The 12,810-nt window shown below is 36.2% G+C and overlaps 1 protein-coding gene across 12 annotated transcripts in view; it reads right to left on the reverse strand.

Moving 5' to 3' along the window:
• LOC122799590 (RIMS-binding protein 2-like) overlaps positions 1-12,810 on the reverse strand; it is a 2,967,700-nt gene that overhangs the window by 405,439 nt on the left and 2,549,451 nt on the right. The gene's annotated exons all lie outside the window — the stretch shown is intronic.

Raw genomic sequence — 12,810 nt, forward strand, 5'->3', positions numbered from 1 at the left:
TAGACAATTCAGATCTTATATCCCAGCTCAAAAAAAAATTATCTCTTTAGTTACACCCATTTGCCTACCCAGTATTTCTGACATAATAGTCTGTAGGGAATTTTTAAAGTCTGGAAACTCATTACACTCTCAATACGTATATTCCTAGTTGCCTCTTTCTTCTCTATCACACTTCCAGTATTTGGCATCTACCTGAGGAAAATTGTTTGGAGTCTGCTTGGGGAAGCACCTATACAAACACTTCCAAGCAAAAATGTTCAGTCTTCTAGACATTATTGAGTATTTGGGAGCCAAGCATATACCCTTCCATTGTTTCCATGTGAATTTCTTATCCAATCTGTCTTCCCAATCTTTTCTACCTCCTCTGACTGATTACTATAGTTTTCATGCAGTATTTATATCCCTACTAATAATCTATTTTTAACAACAACTTCTCTTCTAGATACAACTAAAAACTATACCAGAGCAGGTCCTGCACTTAGGATTCCCTGTCCCTTTCTCTTTCCTATACTTTGATATCAATCCCTGATAGGGAAGGCAATCTCTAACCCACAGTCCAAATGTCTTCTTGGGCTCTTCCCATTCTACTACCTTTCCTTCGTTAGTTATTTTCTCAGAATACCATGATTCCTTTGCTAGTTTTATCCAGTAAATTCCAGCCCCATCTTGCCTATTCTGTGTACCCTTAACTGCAGTTATACCTATCGCAAAAAAATTCATTTTCCATTCTTGTGTTTTCTTAGTTTTTAGAATACTTTTGGCTATTTTATGAATATAATATTCCATATGTTGTTATTCTCTTTAAGGATCTGCAGCCAAAATCTCATTCTCTCATTATTTCTTGAATTTCCCCACTGCTTCACCATCATGTCTTTCCACTTTGAATTATAGTTTTCTGTTTCAGTTATGTATATGAGTCTTATCTGTGTAACCCTAAAATATCCCTTCATATTCAAGTTATTCTAAACCATCTTGTTCTGTTGGAAGGATCAACTTATCCCACTTGACCCTTGATTTGTTTCCTTTCCAGAAAAATTCCTTCAACTATATATTATTGTCCACAACTTCTCCTCTGATTAATATACCTAATTTGAATATAAAACTAAAGGGGATAAAACATTTTTATTGCATGTATGTTGCTATCCGTATCCAGAAACACGAGCTTCCAGGTTCTCAGTTTTTGTATTTTTTTTTGTTTAGTCTCTTCTCACACATCCTTAGCTACCATAACAAAATCCTTTTTAATCCATACTCCCAAGTACTTAATTGTATCATGTTCCCATAAATGTGGGTATTGTTGAACCAATTCATATGTGGGTAAATTGTTTACAGCTATGACATTTTTATCCTCATTAATTTTACATTCCAAAAGACTTGAAACTGTCTCAAAATGTTACACAACAGTGAGATGTGCTTTTCTGGTTTTATCAGGTACAAAATAATATTGTCTATAAATAAAGCTAACTTTTCTTGATTACCATAACTATTATATCCTTGAATTTCTGAGTTCATTATTTTCTTTGCCAATGGTTCTAAATGTAAAACAAATAAAAAAGGGGAAAGAGGACACCCTTGCTGGGTTCCTCTGATCAGACGTAACTTGTCTGAGAGGAAACCTCCCATTTTAATTTTTGTCTCCGATCTTTCGTATATCTTCCTAAATAACCTTATTATTGTATCTGGGAATACAAATACATCCATTACCTTACTCATAAAATCTCAGCTTTCTGTGTTGAATGCTGTTTTTGCATTCAAACCCACCAACAACAACAGTATTTTCTTACATTCTGCTTCCCCTCTGAATCATTATTGTTCTTTTAATGTTGTCAAATGTTTGCCTCCCCTCAATAAAACCACATTGATCCATATCTATCAATTTTGGCAACACCTTTGCCATTCTTTTAGCTATTATATAAATAAACACTTTATAATCATGGTTTAAAATTGAAATTGGCCTATATGAAACAAAGTCTTTGCCATTTTTAGATATTATAGCCACCACAGCTTTCATACAGGATGTTGGTGCTTCCCCTCCTTTTAAAATACTGCTAAACAAAAACCTTCCAGATTTTTACTACTTTCTTCCCTCCTAGCTTCCAAACATGCACAGGAATACTATGTAGGAGACTTTTCTTGCATATTGATTACATGTTACTGGTTTTATCTCCTCTCCTCCTATCTTAACTGTTAATTGTTGAGCCTCATTTGCTCCTTACCTTGTTATAATGAAATCTTCCATAAATATTTCCATTTATTCTCTTTCTTGATTTCCATATTTCTCTGCTTTAATACAAATCTCTCTAATGCCTCTACAGGATGTCTGGTTATTTATTTATTTATTGTTATAGGTTCCCTGGGTTTGGCAATAAACCTTTGGACTTTCTGTTGCCCACGATGTTGTGCTAAAAGTTTTTGTGCTCTGGAGTTGTATCAAAACAGTTACTTAACAGAAATCTTTCTAAACTCATGCATATTATCCAGATACTCCTTTATTTTCTCTGCAAGCCGTCCAATGGCAACACCACCTTTCTCCAGTGCTCCCAGTTGCCTTAGGAGTTTCACAAGGCTCCACCCTTGGAACTCTACTATTCTCTCTATTCACCAATTAGCTCAGCACCTCCACACCCCTTGCTTCTGCAGTAGAATACGCAGATGATTCCACCCTATGTGCAGCCCCAACAATACAAGGCCTCCATACCATAATTCATTATCCCTTCTATCTGTAGAAACATGGCTCACTAACTCCCAACTCATTCTGAATCCCAACAAAACTAGGCTCCTTCTTTTTTTTTAGCCCAACTAGATCCCCCTCATCTTTCCAGTCTTTTACTATCATGTTCAAAAATCAAACTATGATTACTCCTATAACCCATACTAAACTACTTGGAGTAGAAATAGACAATAACTTGAAATTTGACATTCACATAGCCCAAACCATCAAGAAGGTCCAAAACAAACTAGGTCTCCTGTATAGAAATAAACAATTTCTTACAAGAAATACAAAAGCTACTATAGCCTGCACACACTATACCTCCCCAATAATAACCAACCTCAGCAAAACTGATTTAATTAAACTGGAATCCTGCTATAATACAATAGCAAAGTTTACTACTGGTATCAGCTTCAGGCCACATCACTGTACTTCTCTTAAACAACTAAACTGGCTCGAACTCCCTCAGCTTCTACACTTTAACCAACTAACCTTGGCACACAGAATTCTCCACCAACCTGACAAAATCCCTGCTCTCCAAAATACTACACACTCGTATACTACTTCTTGATGTCTTCGCTCCAGTAACCTACACCTTCTAGACACTACCAAGTCCAACAACTCTGCTGGGAATTCTCTCTTTTCCAACTGTATTCCTAAAATATGGAATAAGCTGCCAACCCAAGTAACATCTAACAGCTCTGTCATACTATTTAAAAAACTCCTTAAGTCACACTTAACTGACACCTGGCTATGTTCCTGCAACTCACCAGGATAGATTTCTCTTAGCCTCCTTGCCACATAGTGTCCTTTAAATAAAGTTATAAGACATCTCACAGTCAGTATTAATAACTTCTGTGGGAAAAGTGCCTTATGTAACCTTTAAAATGTATTTTACTCATGATGATGTATAACGTGAATGCTTCAAGCAAAAGCTTTGTTTCCATCATGTATCTGTTATTTACTATCAATGTAATAATTTCCAAATGGTTGCTAACTTATTATTTGTCTGCAATTGCTACTTCTATGTTCTCTTTGCATGTTTGTTAAACTATAAATTGTCTGTACAGGAGCTTTTCTCCCCGGGCCTCTGCTGAAAAAGGACCTGTGTCCCATTGGACTTTCCCGGTAAACAAATGTAAAATAAAATAAATAAATGAGAACTCTGCCATTGCACCTCTTTTTGCTCTGTGAGATTCCTCTTATTCTGAAATAATTTAATCTTTGATAGCCTCTTAAATAATTGCTGTTACTTCTTAACCATATCTCTTTTTCCTTTATTTCTGCCCTATTTTTAAACTCCAGTTTCATTTTATCCCACTCAGTATAACGTCTGAATACAGTTCTGTCTTCCATAATAACTCTTGAATAATTTCTAGTACCCATTCTTTAAATTCCTCTTTTTTAACAGGTAGGTTGTAAAGCACTAGTGTCTCATTTTTACTTTACTATCCTGCATTTTTATCTTAGTTTCTATTGCGGCATGATCTGAAACAGTTACTGCATCTGTGTGGAAGCTTTCATTTAACTGCACACGTTCCTGTTAAATATAATTTCTATCCAGTTTAGCCCAGTTATTGCACCTTGGGGAATAATATGTAAATTTTCTCTAAGTTCCTAATACTGAATTTATATCTTCCATACCAAATATGTTCATAAATGTCTTTTGTTATATTTTCCCTTTTAGGTCCCCCACATACATCCTCACTGTTGCTAATCAAGTTCTAGTACCCAACTATAAGTAATATTCCCTGCTGAAAGCTGATTATTTCTCCCAGAACTTTCTTAAGCTATACACTAGCAGTTGTAGGTAGAATATAAATACATGCCAGCTTAATCCTCCTTGCTTGCCAGTAGACCCTTACTATAACAAATCTATCATTATTATGTTTCCCTCTTTTATCACTATTGCAGCTCCTCTAGTAATTAGTATAAGTACTCCCCATTTCCTTTGTTCCTGACAGTCTGCTGAGCATGCATCCTGAAATCCTTTATCAAATTCATATGCTCACTTCTTTCCAAACGTGTCTCCTGAAGCATTGCTGATTGCCCTCTACATTTCTTAATATAATTCAGTACTCACCTTTTTGTCTATACCTGTGAGGCCATTCACATTGCAAAATAAAATGGATATGGTTGTGACTATGATAGGAAGTAATTATTCCCACCTGTTACATATGACAGCTTTTTTAAATGTGTATTTCCAGATTTTGGGTTATATGCACCCACAAATGTTTGTCAGGCTGATCTTTTATACAGTTGTTTCTTGTCATCTCCATTTGAACCTATACAACATTTGCAAGACTTTTTTGTTTTAATGAAAACCATTAAACCCCCCCCCCCAAGAACACCACCAGAATCTATTATCTTAAAACAAACACACAAAACTATGTACACCACCAAATAATGACGTTTAACCCTCTTGATAGGAACAATTTTCCCAAATTGACAGCTGCTCCCATAGACATTACCTAACCTAAAATTAAGGCTATCTAAACTAAGTTGGATGTTAGTCTGTCTTCCTACTTATTCTAATTGCTGTCTGTTCTTGTCTAATCTTTATTCTCCTCCAGACATGAAAATCAGCTTGTATGCTTTCAGAAAACATTACATTTTAGCCTTATGAAAAAGTGCATTGGCTATCTTTAAATACAACTAAATTATACACTGTTCTAGTAAATTCACTGATGCAATTAGTTACCAGGAAAGCTGCTATCAATTATTCACTTCCAATAATTTCCAATTTTATTTTTACTAAGTAGCTTATCTCTACACCTTTCAGTTTTATGATTCCCTCAGCAAACAATGTCTAGATCTCTTGAGATTTATTGCCTGCACCTGTGGTCAGCTTGTGTCTTTAGAAACATAAGAGCAGAATGTACAGCTGCCCTCAGCTGCAGAGTTCTTAACTCAGACTGAACATTTATTTGCTAAAGGAAAACTTTTTTATACCAATCACAGTGTTCTCTTATTTTTACAGCCAGCATGCTTATACAAAAAATGTTATTAGATTAAGTCAAAGGCATTGATTCAGATATCAATCTATGTAAAAGTAAGCAAAAACGTCTCAACTCTACATATATTATAATCAGTGCACTTTTACACCTCATCTTCCATCACAACAGCCCAAAATTACAGCATGTTAACTTAAGCATGCTTTTGTTCATCCTTTCTTTATTTTTTTACATAATGCATACATTTCTTAAAACTAAAAAAGAAAAAAAGCATTTGCTTACTTTGGTATCTTTATCACACATAACAGTCACTGAAAATTATTTTCTGTATAACGTAATTTAAATCATGAAGTGTTTTATAGAAATGTTAAGGACAACATTTTTTTTACTTAGAGTTACTTTTTTCTCTTTAGTGTCTTTCTAAACATTAATGATATGAAGTGAAGCATATACCTTTCAGTCCCCTCACAAGTTTATAACAAAGTCAACAAAAGTCCAGTCTTTTTCTTGTAAAACCATATTTCACAAATGTCATTGATGCTTTACAATCTGACATTCATTCCCTAATTTCAGATTTGCTGGCATTCTTCCTGTTCATCTCCATCTCCTATCCCCAGATTCTGGTCTAAGTCAAATGTATTCCAGATTATTCTAGTCACCTCCCATGCTTTTTTCTGTCTCTCAAGCATTTTCATTTGGAACATTGGAAAATGTTTCACTGGCAAAGTCTCTCTATGAAACTTATTGTCAGAAGAAAGAGAAGAACAGTCCTCTTCTGTTTGATGGCTCATGTTTTGTTAGACGAACTTTTATACTTCTTCCTTAGCCTGTTCTGCATAAAAAATAACTGGTCCTTCAGGAAAATCTAATAAGAAGACAGCTGGATATAGCATCTTGAATCTCATATTTGCCTTTCAACATTCCCTGATTGCTGGGATAAATGTGTTTCCCTTCTGGCTGATATACAGTGAGTAATCATTTTACATAAACATTGCACTGCCTCCAGATTTTAATACTTATATACAGTTTTGTCAGGATCAGCTCTTTCTGCTGGTATGATTGTGTCTTAACTAATACAGGTCTTGGCTGCTTTCTCATGGCCAGGTTTGAAGCATACACACAATGTACATTTCCAATTAACAAATCCTGCTGTGGAATACTGGTCCAGTTGTTTATCTGAGCTTTCATAAAATAAATACAGAGTATTCCTTCCATTTTGTCTGGTTCCGTCATGTAACTCTAGCATTTTTTGAAACATCTCTTCTTGACCAATCTCATACTCAGCCAGCCTTTTTTTCCATTTCAACCTCTTATTTTTGTAGTTTTATCAGTTTATCTGAAGAGATGTTTAAATCTTTTTCTTCCACTTTTTTCAGGTTTTTGTTCTTTGAGTTGATACGCTCCTTCAGTGTTTCACTTATTTTAATCATCTGAGTACATTTGATTTACTGTATTTTTCCTCGAAATTACTGACAGCCATCTCTTGTACCAAAGTTGGAACTTTAACTGCTTTCTGATGAACAGCTATAGGATTCTTCCCAGTCAGTTTTTTCTCTTCATCTTTTCTAGGTGATTTTCTTTCAGTTACTCTTCATTGCTGGCATCTGTGCAATGTTACTAGCCAGTAAATTAATTTTACCAAAACTGACAGAATTACTAGCCCTTATCTCACAGTTTCTTTTTTTCATGTTTAGAGAGCTGAAAATAAGCTGCTGATCACTGTGCAGCCATCTTGGATGTCCACCAGTAAGAAATGCAATATTAAACTGATGCATCAGTACTGTATAGGGTATCAAGATATAATTAAAATAATATATATTTTTATTATTAGTGTTTTCCTTTAAAGTGCTACCCAAATCAAGATATGATAAAAAACATATACATTTTTAGGATGGAGTTTCCTTTAATGTCCTGCTCTAAAACAGCTGAACTGCAACGTTTAGCAGTACCTTAATTCACTACATACACTCTCCAAAATGCATCACAACCATTGCAGTAGCAGACCTGAGAGATGATGCAGGGACATATGCCCCCTCCTTTTAAAAGTCAAAGTACACTGTGTAGAGCACTGCAGTTTCCACAACACATACTATAAATGATCCATGAAGCCAGATACATCCTCTCTTTTGTAAACTTCAGGATCCACCAAATTCAATGAACATTCTGACTAACTTTAGTGGGGCTGCAAATGTCACAACACAGAAACTTCATATAACAGCATTTTAAAAAAAACTCTGTGCAACATACAGGTCATGTGCTCTCTAAAATGAGGCATATTTTTTGGGTCCAAGATGTAAATATTTTGTCATGATTGTTTAAATGTTTTCAAACACTTTTGCTTTGTTATACAGAACCAAAGCATATCTAATTTCAAATATTGTATGTCATTTTCTAATAAATTCTATGTTGTATTTATAAACTAAATGAACATCAGACTTAGGTCTTTTAAACAAAAATAGATCTCACTCTGTCAAATAGAGTAGGGAGAGGTCACGTCTTAGTAATGTATCAAAAACAGTTATCTATTCATTCATTGGGAGACATTTTGTCAAGACTCCATGAACTGATTCTGTTTCTGGAAATGGACAGAATGCTGAATTGTTTCACTGACTCCTGAGTTGAAGAATATGCTACATTTTTTTTTGGCCATAATGACTCAAAGCCTTAGTGACTCAGAGTAAAAGGGGAAAGTAAACTGTTACAACAATAAACTTTTCCTTTTTACTCAGAGTTGGTATATTTATTTAGCAGGGGGTGTGGGTGGTGCATGGGGGGGGGGGGCTTGCCCCCCTGCAAAAATGTAAACATCTTTTTAAAATTTTTTTATATTACAATTCTGACATTTCAAAACTTCGATCTTATGGCTTCAAGCATTTGCATTTCAAAGTTTTGAAACTTTGAGCTTTTAAAGTAGATCCGGTAGACACACACAGATCAAAACCTGTAGTCTTATTCCAACCAATTAAACTTAGTTCCCCCTCTCTGTCTCTTATACTTTTTATTATACACAAAGAAGGCCATCTGACTGAAGTGGTAGCTAATGCTTGGCTTACAATGCTTGGGTCATACCTCTCAACTGTCCAGATTTTTGCCTCTATTTTTGGTCTGTTCCTCATAAAATTTGTGGTTTTCTTTCAAATCACTGGGATGATCTGTGGATTGAAGTCATCAAATAATGAAATACATTTCAGTCTCAGACTTCAAATCTTTCAGAAAATGTACGTTAACACAAACCCTGCTACTCTAGCAACTTTCTAAGTTTAAAAGAGCAATATTTAAAATCTGTCTCTAGTCTTACCTTTGTCCATCCATTTTGTCAGGCTTTGTCCAGATTTTTTGTACTAAGAGGTTGAGAGTTATGATTGGCACAGATTTCAGCTCTATTATCCTCACAAACATTTATTACTTGAAATTTTGGGACTGGAGTGCTTAACAATAATAAATAAATACTAGCTATGATAGGTCCACTGGATACAGTTCCTTTTCAGGACAACCTGGAGCAATGTATGGTTAAGTAACTTGTTCAAAGCATACAGTAAGTGAGTGAGGGCTGAGGGAATCAAACCCTGTACCACATGAACTATAGCTCAAAGCCTTAAATCTGTGTCAACTGCTTCTTTACTTTATGATGACTTTTGGGTTATTTTTCTGTAAATAAAATCACTTGCCTTTTTTTAGGGGAAGAGTTGTATAGATTTTTTTAATATCATGGTCTAAACTAATCAGTTACCTGTCAATCACATGCTCATATTGTCTTTTAAGATGGAGATTTAGGCTATGATTTGTTCCAAGTATTTTCCCTGTTGTTAAATGGATATGATGAATTCCAGTAAACTAATCTGAGTGAAATTACTTTTCCTAATAAAGGTCTGGTCAATTTGAAAATCTTATTGTTTCAGCAACTGCTATGATAGGATAATACCACTCCACATGATTTTTAGGTTTATTAATGTTATTTATTAATAGAAGTGTGGCTACCACTTTAGAAAAGCAAACAGATAATTTTGCTTTAACAAACCTGATTGTTTTGTCTGTACAGTAATTAGCAATGAAGAACCATTTGTGTAACCTTCCAAAACAAGAATGTGACTTAGGAAACAAGCATTATTACAGCATGAATTATGTGGATGGCAATGCTACTGCTATAACAGCTGAACATAAGGAGAGTAACTGACACTCTTCAGAAAATAACTGCAGGTGATGTAATTCTTCAGGGTATGACTGAATGAAAAACTGAATGACACTGAAAGTAATATACATATACTGAAAAAGTACCATGTGTAGAGGAAACCAACTTTGTAGGATAGAGATGTAGGCAGCAGTAGAAGAACCTGAGGGAACTGCTGTACAGAACCAATTTAATGAATGAATAATTTAACTGATTGTTATTGATATAATAACCAAGGTTTGGAGCATTGCCGCAGCTCTTCCTGGAGTGGCTTCAAAAATTGTTGTTTACGGAATTGTGGCAAAAAATAGACTGTATTACAAAAAAACCTTTATGACAAGTCATTAATACTGGAATGGCTTATAATAAAAACTGACATGAGGCTGTATGAAGCAACACTACCTGTGGAGTTATCAAAGTGCTTACTGGGGTGTTTGTTAGGTGGCATGGACACTGGAGGGGCCCACTAGGGGAGGATGAGAGTGGATGGCTGATGCTCCTCACTCATCCTGTAAGGAGGGAGGCAAATTAGCTTGTTGCATTGGAGACACCTTTAGGTATGCAGGTACATTGCTACAGCATGAAAAGCCTAGTGTGCCCACACTGCAATTGCTGTGCCACTTGGTCAGGAGGTTGCACATGTGTGAAAGTACATACATACCTCCTGATGCAGTTACAGTGGACCTCACATGCTGCTGAGGACGGTTGGGATCTACAGACCGCGGATGGTGCAGTGGTGCAGTGGTAGCATTGTTGCCTCACAGCAAGAGGCTCTCTGGTCTGATTCTTGGCTGGAATGCCTTCTGTGTGGAGTCTGCATGTCCTCCCTGTGTTCATGTGGGTTTCCTTCAGGTGCTCTGGTTTCCTCCCATGTTACAAAGACATTTATCTGGAGTGTTTCTCCCTGGGCTTTCGCTAAAAATTGGCTTTGCTCTAAGTTGGACTTTCCCGGTTAGCAAATGTTAAAAAAAAACAAAAAAACAAAAAACAAAAAAAAAAACTAACATTCACCTCCACTGGAAGGCTGTCTGTCATCCTGATGGAAGAGCAAATGGGACATTTGGGAGCAGAAGGTAGATCTACTGGGCTGATCCTGCAGACAAAAAACATTCTTTAATGGGTGGCAAGATCAGTTTAATCTTTCAGGAAAGTGTCCTTTTTACTGATGACAGTGACAACTGGTCATTGTGCCTCCTGAATATCAGGAATCACCTCAAAACACTGAGCTAACTTTACAGTTGGTGAAACAACAAAAATGTGGGCAGTAATTCCTCTAAGGCATAACATTTCATGCAGACACCACCTGCAGTAAAGCAGTGTCTTGCTATATAACAGTGAGTATGAAAAAAAAATAATTGGTCAGTTACTAACTTACTAATATTTGCAACTTCCTTACCTCTATCAATAATTATGTCTATCCTGGTCTATAGGTGATAGAAGACTGCACATGCTTGTTAGAAAACATTATTTTTTGCTAGACTTAGATGATCTCTTCTTTTAAGTAGGAAACAGCATAGTTCCTCAGTAGTTTTAAAAGCCTCCATACTGTAATTCCAAGACTCGTAAGTGTGAGCCCCATAAGTTCGAAAAAACCTCTTAAACTGCATGAGGACAGTGAATGTTTAACATCCCTGTTCTTCTTTTAAAGTTGTTCTTTACAAGGGGTGCAAGCCTCCCAGCACTCCCCACAATGTGGGGACCAAGCCCCCTACAACACCAAACTTATACATATCAACTCTGAGATCACCATACATTGGAGAGAAGACAACATTCTGAGAACTGTCAGTCTTGGACTTAGTATATGTAATTTCTCATTTTTGGTTATACAGTCTCACCGTTCTGGGACTTGCACTAACAAGTCTTGGGGTATCAAGCAGTTCCTTTTTTTAGAAGCTTGAACTGATGCATTTAACCCTTCTTAACACACACACACACACACACACACACACACACACACACACACACACACACACACACACACACACACACACACATTTCAGGTATAACAGACATCTGCTTATTAATTTGTTTTTGTTTCCTGGGGTAGGGCACTGATTTCTGTGGACCTTTTTCAGACGGCCGAGAAGCTCTGTCTAATTAAGTGACTTGGTTAGAGTCACACAGTTAGGGAATATGGAGGCTGTGGGAATCAAGCCTTGCACCACTGGATCATAGGAAATGGCTCCTTAATAGTCTAAACCAACTGCTAGACAAATATCTGACATCATTTGGCATAAAATATACACATGAGCAGCAATTCTTTATTGTAAGACGCTATTTTTACTTTGATAATGTAATTATTTTACACTGCGACTAAAAGGACTAATTACTGAGAATGGAATCTTTAGACATCAATGCACTATATTTCTACTACTTCCCTAGCAATGCATAACTGCATGTTGAAAATTCACCTTGATATTTTTGAGACATTATCAACATCTTTCTATACAGAGATGGCATTTTATTATTTCTCTCCAAAAAAAGTGATAACTTTTAGATAGTGAGATCAGCAAACTCAAAATGAGCATGCTCCTTGTATCTGGATAACCTAAACCTACTCTATATAGGGTTCTTGTAGAGAAACTTTAGATCATCAGGCACTTCATAAAATCTATCAGGGCATTTAGGAGCTGGTGGCTGAGAGTCAGGAACAGAGGAAGTAGAGGCAAAGGCATCCAGGAAGGCCTCTAGGATAGGAGGGATAACAGGAACAGGAAGTAATAATACCTTTTCGCACATCAGAAATTAGTCTGGATTTCCCCTCAAAGTGTTTCATTATGTTGGTAATGGTTTCTCTAAAAGAAGCTTCTTCTACAAGAGAATCAGGGTACGGGAGTCCTCAGAGGCCACTTGGCCTGGAGACTGACTCTGAGAAGAGTAGGCTAGAGAATGTTTATCTGAATCTGACTGCTTCATTATCCTCTCAGGATGATTCCAGATGTCTCTAGTGAGAGGTAGTAGGAGGAGCGGCAGAGGGG

This window comes from Protopterus annectens, chromosome 4.part0 (assembly GCF_019279795.1).
Source record: "Protopterus annectens isolate FY-2018-M chromosome 4.part0, PAN1.0, whole genome shotgun sequence".
NCBI classification, from domain to species: domain Eukaryota; kingdom Metazoa; phylum Chordata; order Ceratodontiformes; family Protopteridae; genus Protopterus; species Protopterus annectens.